This window comes from Eretmochelys imbricata, chromosome 18, assembly GCF_965152235.1.
Source record: "Eretmochelys imbricata isolate rEreImb1 chromosome 18, rEreImb1.hap1, whole genome shotgun sequence".
NCBI classification, from domain to species: domain Eukaryota; kingdom Metazoa; phylum Chordata; order Testudines; family Cheloniidae; genus Eretmochelys; species Eretmochelys imbricata.
Genome location: NC_135589.1, coordinates 10,522,168 through 10,536,981, shown reverse-complemented (window position 1 = coordinate 10,536,981; position 14,814 = coordinate 10,522,168).

Genomic DNA, 14,814 nt, shown 5'->3' with positions numbered 1-14,814 from the left:
CTTGGGTCCACTGTTGGCTGGCAGCATGGTCAGTGGCTAGGGCACCAGACTGGGTGAGAAGAAACCAGGATTTTATTCCCCCTGGAAATCCTGGTGCACAAGTGACTATAGCAGCATAGATAGCACTGACATACTAGATGACCTCTTGAGGTCCCTTTCAACCCTGATATTCTATGATTCTATGATATAAAATAAGCCAAAATTTGCTAACAAATAAAGCAGAATACATGCATGGATTATACAAAGGGCTGAAGCTAGATTACTAGCAGCAAGCAAATGGAGAAAAGGGATCAGGAGAAAGCAGCCATTGAAATGACAACTTTTAATAACAATCAACACCTTATAATAATTTTTTTCCCCAAAGCCTCAAGATGTTGGCTGGTTTGCAAATGCACTGATCTCTGTATCCTCCTGTTAGAAATCTGAAATAGTCTGAGCTTGTATTTAAACTCCTCTTTGAGTGAGTTGACAGAAAAAGTGGTGAATGCTCTGGAGACAGTCCAAAAAGTGATTGCCAACACACAGGCTGGAAAAGCTCTAAATCTTGGGCCAGGTCTATAGTACTGACCTACATCAGTATAGCTACACCGCTCAGAGGTGTGAAAAATCAATACCCTGGGTGATGTAGTTATAGCGACCCAAATCCCTATAGAGACAGCGCTATGGCGACAGGAGAGCTTCTCCCACTGACATAGCTACGACGCTCAGGGCCTGCTAAAGCGGCACAGCTGCACCCGTGAAATGCTGTACATGAAGAGAAACCTTCCGTGGTTGTCCCCTAGAGGTTTACATGGCATTTCAAGAGTTGCTAATTATGTTCTTGAATTAAGTCAATGGCTGGTTTTCATGCACCCTTACTTAACAAAGCTGCCATTTAAGGACTCAGTCTTGTAACACAAGTAGTTCAGCGGGACAACCTGCCAGAGTAGGGGATCCCACCGTTAGCAGTGGTTGCCACTTATTAATTGTTTGAATTGAGGTAACTCCTGGAAGCCCTGGGAAGGTGCTAGGTGCTGTACAGATTATGTAAGCCAACACCCGTCCCCAAAGTGTGCTCTCTAGTTTTTTCCAGGGTCATGCTGTGCTTACAGGCTCCTGCTGCTTGGATTTTCTTGCCTCTTTTCCTCTGCCTCTCTCTCTGTTCTTGTCTGTGACCTCAATATTTGTGTGTTCACTCGCACTCACACACACACCTACCCAAAACAATACCCATCCCAAAAGTTCCTAGGCAGGTTTGCACACACTTTTTGTCCTAGGTGGGGCTTATGTTTACTGTTATGTTAACTGGTGGGTGAATTCACACCTATCAACATCAACGGGGTTTTAACGTAACCCATAATAAGGCTTCATTAAGCTCATAACAGTATATATAGTAGACATCATCAAAGTGATATGTAATGCAATCTACTATAAATGAAGCCATTTAAAGACCAAATAGACACATCCATGCATTTTCAAGTTTCCTTTTGGAACAGTATATAAAAGAGCCAGGAAAATAGAACTTTATGTGTTCTGAGATGAGTAGCCTGAAGACTAAGAACAAGTGGGCATGTGTCTATATAATAAATGATGTCAGGGGAAAAAAGCATACAAGAGGTTTAAAAAGTGGAAGCATGTATAAAATAATGAGGTAGCATATGAGTTAATAAGATACATTGTCAAAACGATGCAAATCCAATCAGATTCTTGTAATAGCTAAAGTGGCAAAGTGTTCCTTGGGTGAAAGCAACGCCGTTACAGTAACACTAATATTTTACCAAGTGATAAAATGAGGGTAATTTATTATAATTTTACAATATTTTTCCTTGTATCCTGAGAGGTTTGATTGCCTTTGGTACAGTCCATTTCACTCTTAATAATATTGATTTTGCTGTACATTTTTCTCACATTTCTAGCGTTATTTTCTTGACTTGGAACAAGATTTAAATTTTAATGCAGCTGACAACATAAAAGTCAAGTTTTAAGAAATCTTATTATGATAATTACATTTCCCCTGCTGGAAGCTAATGTGTGTGCTATACTGAAAAAAAACTTCATTATTGGGGAGTTCTGAGAGAACGAAAATGCTCTGAGAAAAGTTTTTGTGAGCTCATTTTCAATCTTAGAAATATAAGAATTTCAATATGTGTGAAAGGCTTCTAAGGATTGCTTTACTATGTTTTTGAGACATATCCCAGCTGTAAGTGTTTTGTCACTGATCCCTCAAATGCTTAGATATGGGCATAATTTTACCCACATATGATGTCAATGTCACTACTTGTGAATGAAGTTAAGCATATGCTTAAGTAGTTAACTGAACTGGGGCCTTAGACTTTTGAATTTCACGGTACCAGGAGGCTTCCTGCTCAGCTTGAACACCAACAATTCCTATCTCAAACCTTATTTAGCTAATGAAAATCAGAACCTGAAGTAAACAAGCAACATGAAAGGCATTCTTCACTATTTGAACCCAACTCTCATGCTTTGAGACAAAGGAAACGATAGAAGGGCGACTTGAATAGTTGCACGGTAGTTTAGCATAACAGATATATCACCTCCCTAGTCTCACTAATTAAAACTCTCCTCAGGATTGAGCCACGAGAAGCTCGTATTGGTGTGACTCGCTTGCCATCTAACAGGGTTTCCTCCAGCACAATTATTTTCTGTCCAGCACATACCTTAATCCCTGCTTACGGAGTGTGATGGGCAAACCTCAAAATGGTGCAGTTAAATTCTGATCCTTCTCTGAACTGCTCATGTTCTTCAGCCTGTTTGCAAAATGAGTCAGTTCTGCCTCTCTACATATATACACATAAAAGAAAGGAAATACATTTATAACTCACTCTGGAAATAGTGTTCTCATTCTTATAAAAAGGAGTTTTGCTAAAAAATGTCTTGTAATATTGACCAAGTGCATGTTCTCCTTTAGGGGATATCCAGTATCCCCTAAAGTTCTAATTGCCTCCACACACAAAATTGTTAAATTGCCCTTCAGTGTAATGTCACAAGGCATTTCAGTGTACGTTTACAGTCCTGTCTCGTTGTAATACCCCTAACTAGACGAGCACAGGGGTGCTGGAACAATTTGTATAGCGAGGGTGCTGCGAGCCATTGAACCAAACTGTAAACCCTGTATATGACAGAAATCATTTCAAGCCAGGGGATGCTATCGCACTCCCAACACCTCTAGTTCCAGCACCCCTGGGAAGTGCAAAGCGAGCTGCTGTGAGTTTAAACTCTTAGCTTCTCCAAAAGCATTCCTTATGAAGTCTGTCTCATGGGTCTTAGCTAAAATGTTTGGAGGACAGTTCCAGGGTGATTGGCCCCTTAAAGAGGAGATGGGGCCAGACAGTTAATTATCTTCTTCCCGGTATGAAGGAACAGGACTAAGGAGGGTCAGGTGATAGTTAATGGGCATCTGGGTCTTCTAACAGGGCTGAGAGAGATCAATCTGGCAGCTGGCACCAAGTAAGCAGGCTTCCATGGAAGGCCCTGAGCTAGGGTCTGGGACCAGTACTCCAGGGGGAACCAGTCTGGTGTGGGGAGGGGCTAAGTGCTCAATACTGGAGCAGGGGAAAGACTCAAAGGTGACCCAGCAAGGGGCAGGGAACAGGGCTCAGTGGGTGGGTTGAAGAGAAGCCCTGAAGGGCAGAGGAAACTTTTTTATTTGTATGGGACTTTTTGTTTGGGTTTTTGCTACCCCAGAAGGGGTTATGTTTGTTTGTGATTTGGCTGGAGGGCTAAGCCGTAGCTCCAGCCCAGACTGGTGTGAGGAGAGCTGAGGACGTTCAGGGAAGGCAACGGAGGCAGGGACTGCCAGCAGTGCTACATTCGGCCAGCAGGGGATACTGTGGGGGTATCCATGCCTTATAAGGACTCGGTACCTTAGACCAAAGCATCTCACACTATAAATTCTGTATGATGCTTGATATATTTACAAGTTGAGTTTATATCTAGCATCCTCAGTTCTCTACATATTGTCACAGGATTTGGGGAATTTGCCATGTTCAGCAAGGAGGATACTCTGACCAGGAAGTGTGTGTTTATTTTAATGGCACCTACTATCTGATATTTGCACATGTATTCTTTTCACCTCTGTAGTATTTTCTGTCTGAGAAAAAGTATGTCACAAACATAAGTCAATTAAGCTGCACCTCATAGAGTATCAGGGTTGGAAAGGACCTCAAGAGGTCATCTAGTCCAGCCCCCTGCTCAAAGCAGGACCAATCCCCAATTTTTGCCCCAGCTCCCTAAAAGGCCCCCTCAAGGATTGAACTCACAACCATGGGTTTAGCAGGCCAATGCTCAAACCACTGAGCTCTTCCCCCCCAGCTAGGGAAGCATTACATCATTTTACAGACAGGAAAATTTGGTGCACAGATAGTGACCTGACAAAAGATCTCCAGAAAGCATCTATGGCAGGACCAGGAAAGGAACCCAGCTCTCTTGACTCCCAGTTTTATTGCTTAACCTCAAGATGAGAGCTGGGTGACAATTTTTGGCCAAAATATTTTGTTTGGGGTTTTTTTTTTTGGTGGGGTGCAAAATGCAGATTCTGTGACCCAAATGTTTTGCCCAAATTCCTGGAAAAAAGACACTGAAATGCTGCAGTGTTTTGGTTTGAAAGAAATTAAAAAATCACATGACACTGCTCAAGAGGGACATGCAATCTTTTATTTTGACATAAAAGAGAGGTTTTTTTTGGAATTGCCAGTGAACCAAAAAATCCATTATTCAAACAGCTCTATGCAAGACCTTCCTGTCGCTTTGTCTGACACAAACTTGGCACATTCCATAACTATTTTTTGCATGACACTTCATCTTCTAGACTTTAAAAAGAAAAATGTTATGGTGTGAGTTTTTAAAGAATATACCACGTTAAATGTTTTGGGGACTACTTAAGATCTAAATTAGAAAACAAATGTCCAAGAACAGATCCAAAGCAGGTTGCCAATACCTGCATTTGTCAGAGCAAAGTGCCCTGGCTGCATATTTGCCTACAATGAATTAAAAGAGACGTAGCAAATCAAATTGTAAATATCTGTCTGGTACTAGTCTGTGCAGAAACTATAAAGCACTTTCTAACATTCTCATTTATCATTAAAAAAACCCACATATATCTATTTGGAGCTTAATTAAATTTGAGATATAAAAGTCATTACGATGAATGGTTGAAGCTTTCTGAATTAAGAATTGAAAAATGCACCTTGTGTACGTACACAGCGCATCACAAATCGTCTGTTTCACAATTAGGTCTATATGAAAATAAATGGTGTTCAGAAAAACCAAGTCTCATCTAGCACTCTGGCTGTTGTCCATGTTAGAAGATGGAGGTGCCAGCAGTGTGCATGGTCCTTTGAGAAAGAGCAAGTGACTTCTATATACTCGCTGCCCCACATATAGAAGCTGTATCCTTAGCTTTCTTCTAAACCTCAATATGACAAGATGTAGGAGTTATTTCTGCTGAGTCACCCTGCTTAGCGCCTTCTGTAGAGATGCATGCTGCTTCTGCTGACTCATCAGACTACGAGTCCTCTTAGCGCCATCAGATCTGGAGTTTAACAAAGGATTTGAGCCTTGCATGGAGAAATTCAAACGACATGCCAAGCCCAGGGGAAAGCTTGGTTTATGTCTTGTCATTGAACTTAACAGGAAAGGGAAATCCTAAGGTAGTGGATGAATTTGGATACTTACCCAGTATCTGTATTTGCCTCATAGAAAGAATGACCCCACTGCACCTTAAGCAGGGGAGGCTGTTGTCTGGCTTGCTGGGAAAAGGGTATATATCGTTTTAAAGGTGCGGGATGAGAGAGAGGCACACACATCTAATAATAAACTTGCGGCCTGATTAAACCAAATCCTGTGTGTCTTGTCCCCCTTGTGGTATAGCCAGACAATGGTAGGGAGATTCTGTCTGCTCATATTCACCTCTAGTAACCGGAGTAGGACTGCTAGCAAATAGAGATCACCAGGGCTGGAGTTACAAGGCAGTCTTTGTATCCTGTGTTCCAGTGTTAACAGCAGGGATGGAGTCTACACACCTCCTGGTTTGTTCTTTCCTGCTATTAGGCTAAAGGTATCTAAAACCACTGGATAAATATGACCAAAAGCATCAGGTTTGAAATAAATACATATACTCTAGAAGCCCAGGTTCAAACCCTGGCAGAGCTGGGGCAGATAAATGGAGCTCTGTGTTGTCTTCTGCATGGAAGGCAGTGAAAACCAATGATGTGTGAAATGTAACATGGGCATTTAAAGATCATAAGGCACTTTCCCTAAGAACCGAGGTTTATGCCTCTTGTCCTTGGTCAAAACTGCCCATTCCCCCACCATTGTGGTGCAACAAAGCTGATTTTCTACCTGGATACCTCCCTCTGCCCTAGAGGTGGTTGCATTTCAAAGGTAAAATACATAGAATGGGCTAAAATGTCTTCTGAATCTCCAGGTTTAGGAAGGCCGCTGTGAACTCTCAGTTGTTGCAATATACCCTAGTTCTGGGATGAAAGCTGCACAAGAGTGTTCTCAGAAAGGGTGGTCTTGTCCACAGGGCATGGCACTGGGCGGGAAAGATAATCTAGTGGAAACAGGGCTGGATTGGGACTCATGAGATGTAGGTTCAATTCTTGGCTTAGCCACAGACTTCCTGGGCGACCTTGGGCTAGTGACTTACACTATTGTCTGCCCCAGTTTCCCCTATGTAAAATGGTGATGATTCCACACTGTCATAGGAGTGTTGAGAAGGTAAAATCCATTGATGATTTTGAGATGGTCAGATACTCCGGTGACAGATACATAAAAGGACACATAATACCTGGAAGGATAAGAGTAGGTGATTTGAATCTTCATGCACTCTTTGGAACAGCTCCATATGCGATAAGAGGCATTGCTGTTCCTCAGTTGCAATAAATTTCAGACATTGCACTTTCTAAACAGCCCTGGTAATAACTGTTTGCAGTGTTGTTGTAGCCCTATTGGTCCTAGGATATAAGAGATACAAGGTGGGGAAGGTAAAATCTCTTATTGGACCACCTTCTGTTGGGGGAAAGGACAGGTTTTCAAACTTCACAGAGCTCTTCCTCAGGTCTGGAGAAGGTAACCAGAGTGGCCAAGCTAAATACAAGGTGGGGCAGATTGTTGAACATAAGGGGTTCACTCATGTAGGAGACCGCTTAAAATGAAGTGGGCAATTAATACATCTGCAGTCATAGGGTTAGTTGGCAGTAGGTTGTGCACACTACCTTCAAGAGATGAAGCTGGGAATTAAAATTCATAACTCTGCTAGACCCTAAAACAGACTAACCACGTACATTGGTTCTTATGGCCAATTACAACAGTTTGTAGCACCCCCTGCTGCCTACTAACCGTCCATTGTCTTACCACTGCAGAAGTATTAATTGCCCACTTCGCTCGAGTAGTCTCCTGCAACCCCATATGAGTAATAATCCGTTCCACCTTGTTTTTAGCCTGGTCAATCTGGTTACCTTCTCCATACCTGAGGAAGAGCTCTGTGAAGCTTGAAAGCTTGTCTCTTCCACCAACAGAAGATGATCCAATAAAAGATATACCTCACCCATTTTGTGTCTCATGGTAATGACTGATATTTTGGAGGTATTTTTTCTTGTCCTTTATAGGATGCTCTCAGAAAGCAAAAAATGAATTATTCCTTTCTATGGCTCATTCACTGGTGCTTGGATAAATATAATCTGCATATTTAGTTTAAGTATTTTAGGGACGCATTTCTCAAAATCTTTTGTGTGACTTCACTTACCTATAAACTTCTGAGCCTTTGTAATGACCACACCATGAGGGGTCGTCAGGGGAAGAGAACTTGGGCACTGCAATACAGGCCTCTATTACTTGAACTAACAGAGTAACTCTGAACACAAAATGGCGGCTGTAGCTAGTGGAAGAGGGAGAGGCACATAAGATCTCCATAAACTTAAGTGGCAATACAAGAAAACAAGTAATAATAGGTTTTAAGCTACATCCACCTTGGTAAATGGTATTGTGACCAGTGCCCCAATGGGGGCCAGCTATGGTCACTCAATTAGGGTGAACTGCAAAGAATGGGGCAGACAATCCCCATAGAGCTGGTGGATATTCCAATACTTAGATTCACCAAGCCAGCATAAAATAGCTTCTTTATTACCTTACTGGTTACTCAGAAGTCCAAACAACGCAGTTCCCTTAAAGTGATCCAGCCTCAGGCCTCCATCCAGGTACACACGTCAAATATGATGAACATTTCTGTAAATCTTATTTCATCATATAAAAGAAAAGGTTCTACCAATCCCAAAGGATCAGACACATTACCTTCCAGGTTAATAATAGGATCATAGAACTGGAAGGGACCTCAAGAGGTCATCTAGTCCAGTCCCGTGCACTCAAGGCAGGACTAAGTATTATGAATGTTTCAGATCTTATAATGAATGTTTCAGATCTTACCCAAATACATGCTACAGCCAATTCTTATTAACTAAACTAAAATGTATGAAAAAACAAAAGAGAGAAAGTGTGGTTAAAAGATCAATATACAAACAGACATGAGTTCAATTCATTTAGGCGCAGATTCATAGCAGAGATGGAGTACTTGTGGCACCTTAGAGACTAACCAATTTATTTGAGCATGAGCTTTCGTGAGCTACAGCTCACTTATCTGATGAAGTGAGCTGTAGCTCACGAAAGCTCATGCTCAAATAAATTGGTTAGTCTCTAAGGTGCCACAAGTACTCCTTTTCTTTTTGCGAATACAGACTAACACGGCTGTTACTCTGAAACATAGCAGAGATGGTGAGCTTTGTAGTTGCAAAGAATTCTTTTAGAAATAGTTCATAGGTTATAGTCTAATGTCCAACTATCCTATTCAGGGCGCACCAGCATAACTGGGACCTCAGTCTTGCGACTCAAATGTCCTCTGATGAAGCCTAAGCAGATCTGAGATAACAGAATCAGGACCCAAGGATCTTTTATACAATTTCATGTCTTCTTTGACAAGTTGGGAGTTCCTTGGGGGAACAAAAGGTAATTAGGATGACTTTGAAGGAGGTCCATAATTTGCATAGCTAAGTACCAGTGAACGTAAGGCAATTTGCTTGTTCCTCCACTATTCACAGTACATTTCAAAGAGAGATGAATACCAAGATATCCCATGTTTACAATTCATTTAAATGCTAGGATCTTCTTTTGACCTCTGAATTACCAGAATACACCATAGACAGGGACTGCTGATGACATTGTTGACCCTACTCATACATATGTAAATACACAAAACCACAAATGTTATCTCCTCACATGTATTTTGAGGGTTCTTTATTTTGCAGGCTGTTTAACCCTTTCTAGCCATGCGTCACAGGTATGGAATGGTATGTAGAGGAACACTGATCCAATAGAACACTGATCCAATGGAATATTGGCGTGTCTTCATAATTACTGTACCAGCATAAGCCACACAAGTTTAAGATGTATATCAGAATTGATTATAGGGCAGTTCCTATGGAATGTGTTGCCAGGGGATATTGTAAAGGCCAAGAGTATAACTGGGTTCAAAAATTAATTAGATAAATTCATAAAGGATTTGTCCATCAGTGGCTATTAGGCAAGATGATCAGGGATGCAACCCCATGCTCCAAACGTCCCTAAATCTCTGACTGTCAGAAGCTGGGACTGGACAACGGGGTGGATCACTTGACAGTTGCCCTGTTCAGTTCATTCCTTCTGAAGCGTCTGGCATTGGCCACTGTTGGAAGACAGGATACTGGGCTAGATGGACCGTGGGTCTAACCCAGTGTGGCTGTTCTTATGTTCGTCTTCAAAAAAGAAAAATGAAAGACAGCTTTATCTCTGCCTCTAAATCAGTCCAATTTTTATTTCAATATTTTGAATCCTTTTGGCCCATTCATCCTTGCTCTTGTGGGTAAAAAAACCAACCAGACAAAAAAAAAAACATTTTTTTTTGCCTCGTATTAACAAATAGGTTGCTATGGTAATTTGATGACCTAGGTGTTAAGCCAGAGGCACCACCTCTCTGTCCCCAGACTTGTTTTTCTTTAATAAATTAATCACATTTAAATTAAACATATGAATTTATTTCATGTCAATTAATTTGCATGTTAAGCTGGCTGTTTGCTTAGTTTCTCTTTTGCCACTCATCTTGCAACATTAATTAACTCCACTAGATACCACAGTCCATCGCATAAAGCTGCCGCCATTCCCAGCTATCTGCGCTTACAAGTATGCAGTGCCTACAGTGGTAATAATCAATGTCCAAAATAATTGCTTTTCACAGGTCTATAGTCAGCTGTCTGGTCAGATATTTAAGCTGTAATGAAACGGTTTCGGTTTCTGGAGAAATGATACAGTTGAAATGAACTGGGACAGGCCAAAAGCAAAGCTGATGATGGCTGTGTATGTGCTTAGCACATTATGGTTTCATCTGTTTACTCTTTTCAGTGGCAATTCCTACAGTATTAGCTCCATCATGCTCACTCCCTGTCTTCTTGCTTTGGAAGTGGAAGGCTTGGCTTCCCCATAGCAAACGTCGGGGATTGCTTTGCAATAAGGTAATAAGAGGGGGGAGAATGAAAGAAGAGCATTCTTTGACATAGAGCCTGTCAGATGATACAAGAAGGACTCAGTGTCCATTCACCATTGTTTGTTGTTCACAAAGATTCAGCCAGCACTGTGGATTTGTGAAAACATTCACCAGTTCTGAAAGTTAATGAAAATGAAAATGTTTGTCTAGAGATGAAGGTTAGCTGAGGGTTGGTTCTGAACCTGACCCTTCCCAAAGTTTAGCAGCATTTTAATCCAGGGCTGTGGTTCAGGGCAATCCCTAGCATGTGGTGATTGGCTTTCTCCTTCCTAAAATTTAGCATGCTTCACTCAGGATACTCCCCAGGGGCAGCCGGGATGGTCAGCAGCTCAAACAAAAGAAGAGAGAGACAGAAGGGGGAGGTGATGAATGGCTAGAGCTCACATGAATGAGAGTATTTTATACCCAGTGTCTGATCCATATTTGTAAAGTGTAGAGAAACAGATTACAGATTGGGAGCCTACAGCGAGTTCTTATTTACATGAAAGGCATGAGGACAGCAGAAAGATCACTTTGTCTGTATTGTTCTGTTTTTGAAGAGGCCATATGTTTTCTAAATGTGACTCTGTAAGCATTAGTCACAAAGTGATTTGTTGCATTACTCCACCATGTATGCCTTCCCTGGAACTTTTCCTCTTTCCATCTACTCATTTGTTTCTCTAATAAAAATGGCTGTTATGGAAATTGCATTGATAATCCACTTTCCTTGTGAATTTCTTGGTCTTTCCTATGGTATCGTCAGGTAATGATGCAGGCAAAGAGCTTGTTTCACATCCTGCCAAAGTCACAGAGCAGGTGATTCTGAGGACATGGAAGCAATAGCTGCTGGGGACTGGTAGCATTTGTTTAGAGGAGCATTTGCTCACAGAGTGCTAACTTTCCTGGCAAATGACTTGTATTTGCGTGACGCTGTGGGTTTTTTCCACAATTAACTCCAAAGCATAACAAGGAACTACTGCAGCATGTGACGAGTCAGATGCATAGTTTCTTGTCATATATTGGAAGGAAACTCATCACTACGAGACAATACATCCTATGCAGGAAGTTTAGCGAGCAGTGCGATAGGTGTCTTACAAATACCTACCAAAGATAGAGAATTACCTGTGTGGGAGGATATCCTCTTTACACACTTGTCTTATTCCTGTCTGTGCATGTGCCTTTTAGTCTCATATTCAATCCTGCACAACTTCAATGAGGCTTCTCCAGTGAGCTTTAAAAATACTCGAGTCAAGTTGCCATAGAAACTCATTGCATGGTTATATTTTATAGTGGTTTCTACATTGTCTTCCCACTTTCAATACAAAGATCACAAGAATTGACAGCTCTCAATGAAGATAAAGTTACAGGAATATGCCCCTATCTTTAGCCATATGTTCCACTTGTAGAGATTTTTTTAAAAAAAACCTGTGTGCATGTTGCTTTTGGAATGGTAACTTTTTTTGTTGCCAAACTTCTCCTGGCACTTCAGACGCATTATTATCTAATAATAATAATAATTAATAATTAATGCAATGAAAATCCTCTTATTGTGGTGATTTGTCTCTCTCTCTTGCTGAGATTTATGAACCACTGAGTCTGAATTTTTAAATGAAACGTAAACCTTGTTAAAAGCCTTTAAATTCCGAGTTAGTCTTGTTCCCTGGCTGACTGCAGCTGGAAGATGGAAGTGTTTTATTCTTTCTCCCCGCTCACCAAACATTCAGGAGTAATGTGCATCGTGAATCTAGGGGGCTACATTAATGCCAAACATAGGCATGCTCTTGTATCACTTTGATTATTGGACTGAGTTATTAGATACAGAAAGAACACCATTTAAATGTAAATCCATTCTCTCGCTATCATAGACAAATGTGCTTTGCCTTGAACTTGTAAGCAGAATACATCATTTTTGATATACTAACTGGAACTGAATGAAGCCAGTCCTCAGGTGCAGGGGAGCTGCTCATGGTTTTAAAGCAGTTGGAATACAGGAGCATATGAGATGGTTAATTAGCTTTAATTTCTTTCTTAATGAAGACTTTTCTGATGCTTGCTAAGGTGCCAAGATGGTTGCAGTTGTTTTTCTCAATAACAGACTTATCTTAGAATAAAAAATGGTGCAACAGTATCAACTGGTCAAGATATAATTATTTTTTAGTATTTATGTTGTGGTAACATTTATGTGCGATCTAGGGTGGGGCTCTGTTGTTCTAGGCATTGTATAAATATATTGTTGACCCCCTGTGGAGCGGTGGTAGATGTCCAATATCTTGCAGGTTGGCTTCCTGTTGGAGGAGAAATACATGGTGCAGAGTCTGGCAATAGTCCTAGTGTAACTTGTTTATATATTAGTCCTTAAATGGAGGTGGTCACAAACAGCATGCAGTAATTCTTTCCTTCACGAGTCACAGCCAAAACATCAATGCCAGATTCCCAGGGAGGAAGTTTGTCTTAAGAATTGACTCTAGTTAGAGAGATGTCAAGAAAAACTCATCCACTGCTTGCCCCCGTTCACCACAAAAGAGACTGCATCATAAAACCAACAATGCAGCAGTTCTTCAAAGACTGAACGTTGCTTGCCCACTAAGGAAAAAAAAATCAAGACTGTGTAACAGCGCCACTTGGTGACTCCTGTCATAACATCATAAATGAGTCCCTTCTTCAAAGATCTCATTATGGGTGAGATCTCAAAAGTGTTCCATGTTGGCCAAACTCTTCATGCGGTAAACTAATACTGAGTGCTTTGGAAGATCTTACCCAACAGCTACATTTGGAGCAGCACAACCCAAACATATCAAGTTGAACAAATGGCACAGTCATAAGGTTTCTAGCTGAGAGGAAGCATGATCTTATGGTTAGGGCCCTGGACTGATACTTGGGAGAACTGGGCTCAAGACAAGATTTACACAGGCACAAATGGGAGTTAGATGTTTAACTCTCACTGCCTTTCAATTCCTCATTCTGCCACAGACTTCCTGTGTGACCTCGGGCAAATCACTTAGCTTTCTATGGCTCAGCCCCGCTCCCCCCCCCCACATCTGTTTAGAATGCAAATGCTTTGGAAGAGGAACTCTCTTACTGGGTTTATGCGCCAAGCCTATCACAGTGGGACCCCATTCTCCATTGTGGCCTCCAAGAAGTACCAGACTTCCCCCTATAAATTGCACAGATAAATGACTCAGCTTTACATTTCTAATATGGAAGGAGTTTGGTATTTTTAATCTGAACTAGAAGTGCTGTATTTGCAAATGATCCTGTCATTGTTCTACTATGAATCTCAATATTTCTTTTCTTTCCAATTAGGTGTTTAATTTCACAGATTACTGGGAAGCATAAAAGTATGAAATGGGTTTAAAATATAACAGTAATAGCTGCATTGTACAAAAGTATATTCCAGCAGTGGATCCTTCCAAATATTGTTCATTGTAATTCCAGGTATTTCCTTAGGGCTATTGGACTGTTCTGTGTTAAGTGACTAGGTCCATTGTAGTAGCTTTCATCGGTCCGATAAGAATGGGTAGGGATATTTCAGTAGTCATCATCTTTAACATAGTCTTTGTTGGTGACTAGATTCTGTGCTGATGAGCACATTAAAGGAGCACGGGTATGGCTTGTCTGAATGCTCTTTTAATTTATGTTGTAGGAGTGGATTCTGGAGAAGGGGCTGTGAGTAAGCAGATCAATTCAAGTGGGTGATCTTTAGAGGAATTGCCACCCCAGGCAGTGCAGGAGTGGGGGTGTGGTACAAATATGAGGAGTGGGGGCAAAGGGAAAAAAAACTAAAAGGTTTTGGGGATCGTGCCCTGTAACATTTTGAAATAGCGAGTGCAATCTCTTGCACCTTTCAAGATTTAAGACATTTTACAAATATTGTATGCATTGAATAAATACATTTATGCATTAAAATTTACCCCTCTGTGTGCGATCCTCTAGTAGAATAACTTGCCCATAGAAAATTGATACATTTAAAAATAATGTTTTCCTGTTCTATCTTTTGTTACCAACTTTTCCCTTGGGTTTTCTGTTCCTCTTACTTACTTCTCTTCTCTTTGTCAAACCTCTTCCAGGCCTGTGCGCAAAAAACCCCAAAACAGAACACAACCACACACCACAAGTTTGGAAATAGGAGCCGAATGCTCCATTAATCCGGTGGTGGGCAAGGGGCAGTCAGCACATATATTAATTTAAATTCATTTTTTAAAATAAATCTTTGCCCCACAAAATCACTTTAGTTCTGGGTTTAATGGAGACTTCCCAGAATGATG